Source organism: Lagopus muta, chromosome 3 (genome assembly GCF_023343835.1).
Source record: "Lagopus muta isolate bLagMut1 chromosome 3, bLagMut1 primary, whole genome shotgun sequence".
NCBI lineage: Eukaryota > Metazoa > Chordata > Aves > Galliformes > Phasianidae > Lagopus > Lagopus muta.
Genome location: NC_064435.1, coordinates 9,426,003 through 9,440,473, shown reverse-complemented (window position 1 = coordinate 9,440,473; position 14,471 = coordinate 9,426,003). Strand labels below are relative to the sequence as shown.

At 44.5% G+C, this 14,471-nt stretch overlaps 1 protein-coding gene across 1 annotated transcript in view; it reads right to left on the bottom strand.

The window, feature by feature from the left end:
• ASAP1 (ArfGAP with SH3 domain, ankyrin repeat and PH domain 1) overlaps positions 1-10,559 on the bottom strand; it is a 168,322-nt gene extending 157,763 nt beyond the window's left edge. The window contains exons 1-2 of the mRNA XM_048939832.1: positions 10,136-10,559; positions 3,602-3,748 (exon numbers count right to left, since the gene is read on the bottom strand). The gene's annotated coding sequence lies outside the window, so the exon portion shown is untranslated. The remainder of the gene's footprint in view (positions 1-3,601; positions 3,749-10,135) is intronic.
• Positions 10,560-14,471: the final 3,912 nt, after the last annotated feature.

Below are 14,471 nucleotides of genomic sequence, written 5' to 3'. Positions count from 1 at the left end.
TGGCATACATCAGTTCCTTGTAGGAACAGGAACCTAATAATTGAAACCTCAAATAAGGAAGCCTATTCTTTTTATGGAAATCTTGCCAGAAGGCCTATGCTTTCGTACAGGCTTGTTGATTTCTCTTACCACAGTAGACATGACTGCATACTGTACTACTGCACACTGTACACTACTGTTTACTGTCATACTGTTGGTTTAATTGACTGCAATGTGTCATCTGATTCACTAAGCTACAATGAGGCAAACAGATATTTAGCTGAAATATTTCAACATAGCTCTAAATTAGCTCAAGAAGAAAACTCCATATATAAATTTTCCTAGCATTTGGGATAATTTATTTTCCACTATATGAAGCAATTAATAAATCGTGCAGGCTGAGATTGCCCTGAATTCCTGCTCAGCCCACTCTCAGGTTTAGTGTGTGGTGAATGCACAGGGATTTTTCATGTGCAGTGCAAATGCGTGATGTGGGAAGTGAGGGCACATGGTGGCTTTGGCTCAAGCAAGGACTGCTTTCCCCAGATAAGCAGTCCAACACTATTCTGCAAAACCACTTGTGTTGCAGAGCTGCTATTTCAATCACAGAAGTCTTGTAGTCACCTGAATGTACTGAAGACACCTAATCTACACCTTGACCAATGAATTATATATTGCCAGGGGATTGTCTCAGCGCTGGCACTTGTCAGAACTGTTATACTGTTAGAAAAGTCCCCAGCAGAGCGCAGGAATAAGCATGGGTCAGCTATTCCTCCCAGTATCACAGAATCACAGAATCACAGAATGGCCAGGGTTGGAAGGGACCTCGAGGATCATGAATCTCCAACCCCCCCGCCACATGCAGGACCACCAACCTCCCCATTTAATACTAGACCAGGCTGCCCAGGGCCCCATCCAATCTGACCTTGAACACCTCCAGGGACGGGGCATCCACAACCTCTCTGGGCAGCCTGTTCCAGCACCTCACCACTCTCTGGGTAAAGAATTTCCCCCTCACATCCAACCTAAATCTCAACCCCAAACTTAAAACCACTTCCCCTTGTCCTGCAATTATCTATCCTTTCAAAGAGTTGATTCCCCTCCTGTTTGTGGGCTCCCTTTAGGTACTGAAAGGCTGCAATGAGGTCACCCCGCAGCCCTCTTTTCTGCAGGCTAAACAAGCCCAGCTCCCTCACCCTGTCTTCATAGGGGAGGTGATCCAGTGCCCAGATCACCTTTGTGTCTCTTCTCTGGATCCTCTCCAACAGTTCCCTCTCTTTCTTGTTCTGGGGGCTCCAGACCTGTACACAGCGCTGCAGATGGGGCCTCACAAGGGCAGAGTAGAGGGGGACAATCACCTCCCTGTCCCTGCTGGCCACCCCTCTTCTGATGGAGCCCAGGACACCATTTGCTTTCTGAGCTGCAAGATGTACTCCTGGTTCATGGTTAAGTTTTTCATCCATCAGGACCCCCAGGTCCTTCTCTGGGGGGCTCTCTGCAGTAGGGCACCTGGAAGAGGTTACAGTGATTTGGAGGTCCCAACCACAAAACACCCTCTGAGTAATCATTTTGAGCATCATCTTTAAATGAACCTGATGCAGGGCCAGGCACAAGGGCAGAAAAAGCACATTTTAATGAGACTGCTAATGTGGAGCTCCATGCTGGGCTGCAGGCAGCAGCAGGGCCTGAGGACCAGCACAAAGGCCTGATCGCGGTTCCTGGGGGAAGCCAGGCCTTCTGCTGGTGCAAACCTTGCGGGAGCGCTGGAGGATTACCCAGCTCCACTTGGGCACGTGCCAGAGGCTGAACAGCAGCACCCGAGCAAGCTCAGGCTGCATCCCTTGTTTAGTTTTTGTCTCTGCTTTTGGAGGATTAGTGAGGATTTGCTGTGGAGAGTGGCACTAGTCTGTTCTGCTCTGTGTGGATGCACATGAGCAGCCTGTCCCAGCCAGACTTCCTCCAGCCTTTCAGGTCACTGCCAGCTCCAGCAGAGCAGTGTGTATGCTTTACTACTTTCCTCTTGCTGGAGAAGCCCCTGTGAGGGCATAAGCAGGGCTGAAGGCTGCCCACCTTTGCCCCTCACATATTGGGAATGAGCAGCCACTCAGCACTCAGTGTGCTGGTACTCCTGCCCATTCCCCATTGCCTCTTTTCCACCCACTCCAAGGCCACACTATAGATGCTACAGCACTTTTGTTTTCAATTAGGGCTTGATACTAATTGCCTTCAATGAAATTATTTTCACACCACAGCTGACCAAAGCCAGAAGACGTTAAGTCTGTTCCCTTACAAATCATTTCTCCTGCTCCCTAGGGTGGAGACAGAGTGAATAGGCAGTAGGCGCTGCCTTGGCCTAATTGTCCCCTAAAATATGCAGGCAGCTCCCACAGCAGTAATCAGACAGGCACACGTGCATCTGGGGGGCTGTGTGTTGCTATCCATGCCCTCATGCTGAGGGACAATTGCCAGCATCCCCCGCCTACTTTAGCCCTGGACTGTGAAGAAGAGGAGAGGGTGTCTCCTTAAAAGCAGACAAAAGAAGCCTCCCCTCACCCCCAGCTACAATACAAAAGCTGAAAATAAATCTTCCCTTCTTACTACCCAGGCAGATTCAGGGAGAGAGATGCCAGCTAGGGAACACTGACACAGTTAAAAAATAAAAAGGATTCTGTGAATCAACACTGGCTTGGCACTGCAGCCTGACAAATCCTACCCTAATCCATGCAAAACCTCCCAAACCAGTCAGTGAAATGCACAGAGAAATTCTGCTGGCCTGAATTTGCCTGTTACCTTCATCCTGCATGGCCCTACTTCTCCCGGAGCTCCTGGTAACCACTTCCACAGTTCCTGGCCCCCAAAACTGAACTTCATCCTCAAAGCTGTGCCTGAACTGAGCCCTCTGCTTCTACGACACACTGCCTGGCCTCGGGTGATATAATTCGTACCAGCAGGGAAGACTTGATTCCTTGTTAAATAAGAGACATCATAGAAAAATAGGGCAGGGTGGGACTAAAAGGAGCTGTCTAGCCTCTTTCCATCGGCTCCAGTTAACATTAGTGAGAGCAGCCTGCTCCTGGCAGACCTGTGCTCACTGTCACCAAGATGTTGCCCCTTGGAGCTGAGACAAGCAAACACCTTTCCTTTTTTGAGCTCATGCAGCTGACCACGCTCTCTCTGTTTTGTGATAAACACATTCTGCATCTCTGAATTACAATGATAATTAATGGAGGCTGGGGGCTAGATCTTCACCTGGGAGGAACTGGCAGGGCTCTGGGCAGGCGGTGGAGCTGTGCTGTATCAGTTCAGGCCAGAGCCTGACCATGCTCCTGAAATCAGCAAGTCCTGGAGTCAGTGAGATCCCAGGCTTTGCTCTGGTGTCAGAGGTGCCAAGGAGGAAGACCACAATAGGTGCTCAGTGCTACAGCTAATGCAGTGCTCTGCCTTGAACCAGAAGCAGGATTAAGGCAGTGAAATCAAGGAAGGCATTGCTTTCCCCAGACTACCCAATTACAGTGAAAAAAAATAGACCTCGTTATTACAGAGACGAAGATTAAACACACACACACACAAACACACACACAAACACACACACACACACACAAAAGGAAAATATTAACAGTACCTTCACATTTTCACAACGTTGGTGTTAGGTTTCTGGTTCTTCTATTTCACAATACTGCAAAGGATCTTAAAGGGATTGATGGTTCTGCAGGGCAGAGGCTGTGCCTTTATTTTCTTTGGGAAGTACCTTGAGCGCTGTTGGTTCTTGCTACCAGAGAAAAATAACAAAAATCTGAAGGCATAAGACAAATATACTCCTTCAAGAGTTTCTAATAAAGTGATAATGTTGAGCGAGGCTGCCAGTATATTCTGTGTCCAGATGCACTGCAGCAGAAGGGAAGAATTTAACATGTTTTGAAAATGCCAATTGTCTGTTGCCAAAGATGCTTATGATCCCACTGCCAGCAGGGTAGGCGGCGGGGATTAAGATGTCAGAGGAGACGTCATTCTACCTAGGCAACACTGGTTTCATTGAAGAAGACAATGCAAAGACAGTACTGTTTCCCACAAGGAAGATTCCTTTTCCTCGTCTTACATTCTGAGTTTTTCATTGTCTCAAATGAAAAACTCAACTTTTATAGAAGCCCTTTGTATTCCTTGGGATATATTTATGGCGATAGCAGCCAGGACATTGGATGGAGGTATTTTTCCATCTACAAAAGGGACTTCTGAGCTCTCATGCCTGTGAGTATTTCCTGGTCCTCCACTGCCACACGGGTGTCTGGGATGGGTGCTAGGGTTGCCACATTGCAGAGGGAACGTAGCCAAGGTCATGTCCAGTGTGTGAATAAGAACAACAAATGGATCTCTAGAGTCCCAGCTGGTGTCCTCAGCGTTCACCTAGCCCACACTGTAAGCAGAGGTTCCATGCAGGTTGGTGAAGACCCTGGTGTCCTCATCTTCTAGCTGTGCTGCTGCATCCTGGAGAAGAGTTATCTCAGTGTTTTGCAGACAGGGTCAAACCCAGATTGCATGTTTGGCCTTTCTGAAGTATCTCCTGATGATCCTGTTTCCTTAAAACTTTTTCTTTCCCTTGTGTCTTTGTCTGGGACGTTCACTATAGTCTGGGTGTGAGTTTAGATCCCTAACTTTGTCAGTGCAGATTTGAGAGGCCTTTTTGTAACCCCTGCCCAGTTCAGAGGTTTTAAGCATTTGCGTAAATCCCTCCCCACTGGGCCAGTATTAACCACATGGTTAACCTGAAATGTGATTAGAAGCCATATTCAATGGAGTTAAGCGTATGCTTAAATTCTGCTCTAAATGGATACTTTCTTGAACTGGAGCCTGCATTTTTTTGTGTGATCTATCTTTGTTCCTCCACATATCTTTACTGCAAATTATTCTACAATACACATATGGCTCAGAAATTATATAACTCTGTGGCTTTTACACAAAAAGCTCAGTTGATACATCACATACTTAACCTCTTGAACAAAGGAGTTAACTTTACAGGATCAATTTACATGCAAGGGCCAAAGCTTTTGGATGGAAACTAGCTGTCATGTGGTGTGCAGTCGAAAGAGCAAACAGCTTATTCATTTTGATAGCATTGGATTCAGAAACAAAACACAGACGGCAGGAAGAGTCTGCCTGGATTTCCAAACATAACGCATGTCCCTGCTCTAAAGCATATTTATTTAAACCTTCTCTCTATGCTTGCAGTTAGTTATTAGACCTAACTCCCAATTTCCTCACATCAGATGGTTCAAACTGGCCCTACAGATCATGCTCTGCTGTCCATCGTGCATGGTCAGCTCATACTGTAGTGAAAAGGAATAGTATTTCTGTGTGAACATTGATACCAGTGCTCAAATAGACATCACTGGAATCACCTCATTGCCACCTCATTGGAATCACAGACTCCCAAGCTTTGAAGATGACTCTGAATGACACTCACATACTCTTCATATAGTTTCTTCACTTTACATGTTATCTTTCCTGCATTAATCATTTGCAACTCTAGGCCCTGAGATGTGCTCATTTTACTTTCAATGTAATGAATGTACAGGCTATTAAGATGATGACTTAAGTCTGTTAGTGCTTGGCCATGCAAACTTAACCCCTGTCAGCAAATACTTGGTCACAGAAATGGCCTCATTAATCTGTTGCTGCTGTCTTAACAAGTGCTTGCTCTGTAAAGCTCATGTGGGCTTATCCTGCAGGGACTGATCCAAAACCTACTGAAGGGAGTAGGAGTTCTGTCATTTCGTTGAGCATGGCACCAGGATTTTAAGGAAAAAAAGAAACACTTTGTAAGAATGAATTCAACTGCTTTAGACAGACATTATTTATAATGTAACGTGGCATCATCAGTTGCCTCCAAAATTAATTCAGCAGGACCTACAATTTTTTTTTCACGTCCACCTACAGTTGTATCAATTAAATATAAAATAAAGTGACATTTGCAGGTTATTTTTTCCTGTTTTCTGAAGATGGACTTAGTGAACATTTCTATCAAATTCCTTTACTACCCAGTTTTATTTTACTGATTGGTACTGCTCTGTGATACTGCATAGGATCAAACTCAGGTGTTAAGTACTGCATTTATGGATGTCTCATTACATCTGTGTGACTGCAGTGAGCAAGGAGTCACTGCTGGGTGAAGCAAACATACGAGTGGCAGAGAGGGAGTGACAAAAATAGGGAAAACATGTTTTGTATCAAAACCAGCCATCTGGGCTTTCTGCCTGCCCAGTGGAAATAGGCTGTAAATGGGACAGTACGCAGTCTCTAGACTCTCACTAACTGCGGGGCAATTTTGACCCCACTGGGAATTCCCAGTTTAGACTAACATGCTCAGCACAACTCACAGTGCTGAGAAAATTGAGTTTTGGATGCGATTCCTGAGTCAGGCCCTTTAGCTACACTTAGAAAGCCACTCAGGGCCAGGGCACAAGCAAGACATTCTTCCTAATCAGTTATTAATTAGCATGCTCACTTGAAGGGCTTTGATGTGACCCAACCAGCATTGCCCAAGGTCTAGTGGCACAGCTTTCACAGAGGAGAGCAGGGGCCACCGGGTAGCAATGAGGTGGCTATTCTGGTTTGGAGGTGCAGAGCTCAATGGACACAAGCTACATCACTCTTTGCACTTAAGAACATAGAATCATAGAATTACAAGGTTGGAAAGGACCTACAAGATAATCTAGTCCAACTGTCTTCCTATCACCATTACTACCCACTAAGCTACTAAATCATATCTCATAGTACCTCATCCAGACATGTAAATCTTAGAATGGTTTCGATTGGAAGGGACCTTTAAAGATCCTCAAGCCTTCTCCCTTGCCATAAGCAGAGACATAATTCATTAGATAAGGTAATCCAAAGTCCCGTCCAATCTGAACTTGAGCACTACAGAGGTGGAGCATCCACAGCTTCTATGGGCAACCTTTTCCATGCCTCACCACCTGCATAGGAAGTAATTTCTTCCTTCTATCTTCCTTATATCTAAACATACATTTTTTTAGTTTAAAAGCAGTACCCCGTGTTCTAACACTACAGACTTCAGTAAAAAGTCACTTCCTCACTTCCCATGTTTCCTATAAGCTCCCTTTAAGTATTGAAAGACTTCTATATTGTCTCCAAGAAGCCTTTTCTTCTCCTGGCTAGAAACCTCCAGCACTTTCAGCCTTTCTCTGTGCAAGAGATATTCCAACACTGTGATCATTTCCATGGCCCTCTGGAACCAAAGTGTCCTGTCTTGTTTTATTTACCAATGCTGATTTTGCCTTTGACCCAAGCATTGTTTTTTACGTCTAGGTTGTATGACAGCACTGCTTCAAAGTGACACCTTGAGTTTGGCTCGTACACTCATGAGCATTAGCAGAAGGATGATAAGACAGACCATGAAGGATGCTTGGGTTCCTTTGTCCATACTTCCCTGCTCATTGCTGAGGTGACTGTCCACCTGATGAGCCAAAGTATTGGCACTAACAAAGCCCATCAGCCCAACAGCCCTGGTTACACGGACCCAGGACAAGGAAACAGGCTTTCTACTTCAGCAGTTAAGACATAATGCAATAGGGACAGATTAGGTTTTTGAGTTCTGCTTTCAGCACCAATACTTGGATCATCACTACCAGATAGAAGCCAAATCTAAATGCCTCTGTGCATTTCTTTTCAATACCAGGTGAATGTTTATCCACACCTATAACTAGTTCCTTTCTGAGGTTTTCTTTCTTGCAGAATGAGAACAAGAACCTCTGCATGATTTTGGCACAAACCCTACACATCTTGCCCCAGGCCATGTGATGAGTAGGGATGTAAGCATACTCACACAGGTCAGTTCTCAGCATGCCTGAGAGCATCCTTGTCAGATGCTGTCTGCAGAACTGTCCTCTCTTTCTGAAAAACATGAGGAAGTATGCACCTAACCCTCCACATGTTTGAAAATCCCAATCACAGTATTCAGCACTTCTTCAACACTTGTATCAGCATGAGTGTTTGTGAAAGGTCAGATCTTTCAGGACTAGAAAGTGTTCCAGAAGTAGTCAAAAGCAAAATAATAGCTCTAGCTGTGCAGTGTTGAAAGCTGTTGCTAACAGGCAGAGTTCAGAAACTGGGCCCTTTGAATGAAGAGCAGCCTTGCTCAGCAAGCTTTGAAATGTTGCAGAAAGTCACGAGGGTTGAGCCAGGAAACCACATCTCAAAGCAAACTTTTCTGGGGGGCAAGAATTTATTGCAGAAGTGTTTTGGGTATTGCACAGGTGAGATTTGCTGCAGCAGCTTCATGTGGTTAACATTTGTGCTTGGGGGTGGAAGCTACATGTAACAAGCAGCAAGGGAGGGCTGCTCTGTGCGCTCAGCAGCTGTGTATGATGTTATTCCTTTACTTTTACTGAAGCTTTGCCCCATCTGTCTCCTTCTGGATGGATATAACCTCATGACCTTGTATTACTGAGGGGTGACAGCTCAAAGGCCAGCTCTTCTCCTTGGTCTTTGTCCTCTGCCCCATTCTGCCTAATCTTTATCACTAAGGTCTGCTCCATGTAGTGCACAGAAATAAATTCATCCTAGGCTGGCTGTTCTGCTTACACATTTGCTTGCGTAACTATTTAGAAGTTCTCAGTATGTTCTGGGTAGATCCACACAGCTTTTATGATTGGGAAGGAAAAGAAACAATTTCTAGTCATTAAGTGCTGATCTCACAGTCGCTATATGACATAGGCAACCCTCGCAATGAAATATCTGTCTCAATGGCTGCAAAGAGATCACCAAATCAATTATTTGCATTAACATTTTATTCCTTTCCCTACTAGACATTTGTTCAGCTTGTTTATACTCAAACCACATGGCCACAAGCTGTGCAGTTGGTAATAAATGAGGGAACACATTTATCTTTGGAAACTTAGGCCAAGCCAAAAACTTGATCGCTTGTTTTTCTAGGAGAATAACACATGTGAGATTTAGTCAGATAAATCCCATTAGCAATAATGGGATTGCCTACGCTAATTGCCCATATAATAAATTCCAGTAACAACAGTTAGGATTTTACAGTATACAGCAGGTTTCTAGAAATACAGGGAAGTACTGGGGCTTTATATCTCCCCAGTGGAATCTGAGAAGTGGACTCTGCCTGTTGGACACTAACACCTAAAGCAACATCTACTTATCTCCTTGTCAGACCAAAACCCAGCTGCAACTTCCTGCTTTAGTGCCCAGCAGTGTCACTCTCAGTAGCTACAAAGGTATGAAGATCCCTTAAGTAAAGAATAAAAGCACAAGTCTTCCAGAAATTCCCACCTTGGCCGCCCAAATCGTGGCCAAACTTAAGCCCACTGACTGAGACTGCCTAGACATGAGGGGCCACTTTGGGTGACAGAATTTCTTGCTGTGGCTGATGAAGATTGTTAATTTTTGCAGCACTCCATTTCTATCTTGCTTTATTGCTTATTTTGGAGTCAATTCAGGAAAGCTGGTACATTTGGGTTTTCCTGCCCTGCCCCAAGGCAGTCCTGCTGGTAGATGAATGGAAGAATCTCAGCAGCTTTGCATGAAAACTGCTGACATACATGCTGTGCTTCTGCTGAACCTCTGCATCTCTCCTCCATTCCCAGCACCAAGCCCTTTTTCCCCTTCTTATCAAACTCAACTTCCTTGTTTACTTCTCTGTCCCCTTCCCATGCAAAAGGATGCATGGAGCAGATGCATGGAACAAGAGGGGTCCAGTACACGTCAAATACTGGAGCTTACGTAGGAAAAGCGTTATGCAGTTTTCCCTGCCTAAGCTGCTTAAATGTTGTGAGAACAACACATTCCAGTAACTTTTTTGGAATAAAGCCCTGTAATCAAGAGAGAGCACGACAAGCCATTTATGTACACAGACCCCGCGTTGTCTCCAAGCTGGTTATTTTGCCAGAGTATGGTTAAACTGAGCCCTCCAGAGCTGATGTGCTGGTAGAGACATACACCTTTCCTCCTTTCCCCCTCTTGTAGCTTAGAGCAGCCAATTTAAAATTTAATTTCCTGAAAATCACCATTCTCACAAGCACGCTGCAGGGTGCTCACTCTCCAATGAATCTATTTATATCTCCAGTCTGAGTAAAATGAAGCTACTATTTCAAAATCTATAAGGGTAAGTGGATCCAATACTCACGTGGACATGCTCCTTTTCTGCTGGGAAGATTTTACACACGAAAACGTTAACAGGATTTGCAAAATCCATCTGTTTGCAAAACCAGCATCTTCAAGTGCATTCAGTGCATTCAGATCTGTCACAGCAGGTGCATAGACTGTGGCTGACTCATGCAGCATGCAGAGAGACTAGTGCTGCTCCTTGTTTCCTCTCACTGACAAAGAGAACGTTTTCACCCCTTGGATCACAGTGAAAAGCTGATTCGAATTTGCAGAGTCAGAAAATTCAGAACTCAAATTGTTTGAATCAGTGGATTCAATAGGGAAATTTTGAAAGTCGAAGCAGAGCAACAGCATTTCCACTGGCGTTTCCAAAGCCCCGTATGGCTAAGGATCTCTAAGCTCCTTATAGATATTGATGAAATAAAGCTGCAGCATTCCCAAGTGCTGGGTAATTTTATTATCCCTTCTGCTAAGAGGAAAATGGAGACACGAAGAAAGTGGCTGGCCTGTGATTTGTCTGCTCAGCTGCTGGAGGAGGAGGTTGCAGGATTTCAGTCCAAACCACAAGGCAGCATTGTTGGAGGAAAAGCTGCTGTCTCTTTTGAGGAGTGGGAAAGGTGTCTAGAGAGTCCTTCCCCTCTTGGGATAAAGGCAGCATATTCTGCCATTCTAATGAGAGCAGAGGTCTTCTCTCTCCACTCGCTGTGGTTCCCAAAGGATCACAGTAGTTGGTGCAAGTTTGCTCTGCACAGACTCCTTGGAGAGGCTGTAACAACAAGGGACACCTTTTTAAGACCATGAACTTACATAAGGGACAGCTGGCATTTATCTGTACTTAGTTCAGGAGTAGGGGAAAAAGAGCCCTTTCTATCTGTTCAGCATTCTGAAACTGACCAGGGGATTTCTCTTTCCAAACACAAGTATGAAAAGCACAAGGCTGATGAGGCAGTTTCATTTTGCTGTTTTTCCGTACTGTGTTTTCTTTCCCCTCCATATTTTTCCATTTTTCTTTCAGCAAGTTGCTTTACATGTTGGATTTTGGATGGGTGTCCCATTCCAGGCCCTGCAGAGGAAGGGAAACCCCACTGCTTCAAGCAATAGAATAAAGAAAAATCTTAAACTGGCAGAGATATTAGGAAATTATGAAAACAGACAAATCTAGCAATATATTTCCATTCCCCTGGATCATTGCTGCCTTTGATTTAAATCTAGTGACCTGGATCTCTTCAGAGCAAAGGTCTGTGGTTTCATGGGCAATAGTACTGAAGCTTATTCCAGCATGTGGGGGATCAGCCCCTCCTTATCTGTACCTGAGCTTGTGAGTGGGCTCCCTGCATCACCAGTGCAGAGACATCAAATCCCCAAGCTCACCTAGATCTGCTGCCTAGTATAGGATGGGTGTGCTACTACTTCCAATCACCGGTTCCTTTCCTTTCATTAATACAGGAGACTTAATGGTGAGCTGAGATGCACTCCTCTAGATACTACTTACTTTCATCTCTTTGGATGAATCCCACTCTTCCTTTCCAAATAAATGCCTAGCTAAACCAGAGCCAAAGCCTTTATTACAGCCAACAACAGTACGGGTGAGATATGGCTTTTCATAGCTTCATGGCTGCTGCTCATGTGAGTTCTGCAGGCAGGAGATGGGGCTTGGCAGAGGCGCTCAGCTTAGTTTAACTCTGCTGCTAGCAGGATATAAGTTGCAGTGACACAAAGCTCAGAAGCTCATTTACCCTCTCTCTTGGATGCTTTTTGCAGGTCACTAGGATGTTTGCAGTCTGAATGTGGCCTGACAGATACCTTATTAATAGCAGCCTTCTGCCTGCTGAGATCCACTACCCTCTTGCATACAGTAACTTGCATTACACCATGCTGGTGTCAGTATTTACAGTGCTTCCTCACAATAACTTTAGATGACAGTATTGTAATTAAGATTTGTAGAGTTGTCTGTAACATGCAGTTGTTTTTACATCTTCAGCGCTTGTTTATTTTCTTTCTGTTTCTGAGAGTTTCTTCTTGCTGTATTTCCTTATTCTTTTTTTTTCTTCTCATCCTGGGAAAGAGATCTGTAAAGAAAGTGAGTCATGTGCCATGTGCACAGAGGATGGTCATGCTCACAGGCTCATTCTGCTTTCTGGTCAGGAGTTTTGAGTCAAGAAAATGCTTTTGACTGGAAATACATCACCAGCATAGCTGGGTCAGCAAGTCCTGAATGAACAAGCTGCTGAAGTAAGAGCAGATCCTTCAGTTGTCATCTCAAATGGATTGGAAACGACAGAGCTCTGAGGCAGTGCCCTTCTTTGGCCCAACGGACAGTTAGTGTTTGTTCCTCCACCTTTTAATTACCATGGTCCAGCCCTTGATATCCTCTAGCTCAGGTTCCCTTATCCCTGCCCCATCCCTGGAGGTGTTCAAGGCCAGGCTGCATCGACCCTGGGCAACCTGATCTAGTAGATGGCAACATGGCTTTCAGCAGTGGGATTGAAATTAGACAATTTTTAAGGTCCCTTCAATCCCAGGCCATTCTATGACGGTATGATTCCCTGTGTAATTTGCATTGGTAGCATTTCTGACACCCATGCCACAGTATGGCATGCCCTGATGTCTTGGCTGCTTGTACTCTGGTGTCATCTGCAGATCAGAAAAGGAGAATCAGGTAGTTGTGTTGGGATTGTGGAGCAGCACTGGTGCCTTTTACTGTCCCTCTGATCCATGTGTGGAAACCTGGAGGTGAGTGCTTTGTTTGGAACCAGGTTGTTCCACAATCATATCTCAGTACCTCTCCTGCACTCAGCTTGACTCAGCTTCCTGTTCAAGGTGAAAGGAAGGAGTTTTTGATTATGCTGAATGTGTTGGGGGCCACTCCTCAGGGTTGGCCCATGTCCGTGCAGAATGAGCCCAAGGCCAAGAAGGCTTCACAAAGGTCTGCTGGCTGTCAGAGGAAAAGCACATGTCTCCAATGGAGAAGGTAGCCCTTGTCTGGGCTGTGTCCCATCTTACATGCCTTGATTCATTTTGAAGAAATTCATTTTCACCTCGCTGTGAGCTTTGCAGTGCTTTGCAAACTATGCTTATTTTCTGGATTAAACAGGTGACATATGAAACCAAAATAAAGCAACTGAAAGTCTTCATTTTCTATTGCTGTTTGCTAGATGCAAAATAGCTCTTCCGGGCATGTTCTCAGTCGCTGGTTTTCCGGCAACGAGGAGGGAAGAAATGCAAATTAAAGGTCTGTAGACACTTTCCCCAGCCACCACCACTGTCTGCTGTGGTACCCATGGAGAACAGCTCTGCCTCTGTGTCCTCTCTCCTCTACGCTGCCTGGAAGTACTACAGACTGCTGTGATGCAGAATAACATCTGAGTCCTTGCTCACATCTCAGAGAAACTTGACCTAGTTTCTCTGTCAACATACTTGCAGTACTGAGCTTACCTAACTGGCAGATAACAGACTGAGCAAGATTTTAAACATTGAGGCTTTTTTTCTTCTCCTCAGAATCAAATTTAAAGAAGCATGTAGCTGACAAACAAAGCCTTATTTCTGTTTGATTTATTCTAAGCTGCCCTAGATATTTTGCTTTGCACTTCTGTTGAGCACAGTATTTTTACTGCAGGCTCATGGTAACACTGCAGAGAACCGGGGGAGACTGGGATTTCTGGATGTGCAGTAACTATGAGAAGAAATTAAGCAGTGAGGAATATGCCCATGATAGTAATAAAGTTATTGTGAGGTTTCCGTTATGTTGGACTATGCAGAAAGAATTAATAGAATCGACATTTAAGTTAGATCTAACTTAATATTTGATTGTGATGAGATTACAGGAGGAGAAAATATCTAATCTGAATACAGGATGCAATCCAATTAAAGAGGTTCACATGTGGAGTAGTTACACTTTCTTACTTACACTTGGGTAAAGAAGGTACTTTCACCAGAAATTTTGTGTTAAATTTCTGCAGTTTAGATCTATGATTTGGTCCAGACTGCAGAACAATACATTTTCTGATAATGGCTCAAGGCAGGGAATTACAGGGCAGTAGGAACACCAGACCCTGCCTTTATGGAATATTTTGCCTCAAATGTTGTCTTAGACTTTATTTCAAACAATGACATTAAATAGTGGCCCATAAAAAAGGGGAGTAAAAGAGGCAATCTGCACCTAGCAGCACTATTCTTCTGGAAAAATCTGGTCTTCAAAGGGTAAGGGCTGTTATCCTCAAGGACTTGGTTTTATTATACCAACATAAAGGTAACTTTGGCAGCATAGCTATCAGAATAAGAGGATTTGACGAGCAAAGCAGTCCTGAGGTAGAGGTAACCCAAGCTTCTTCTCTTACGTCACGATGCACTGCAGT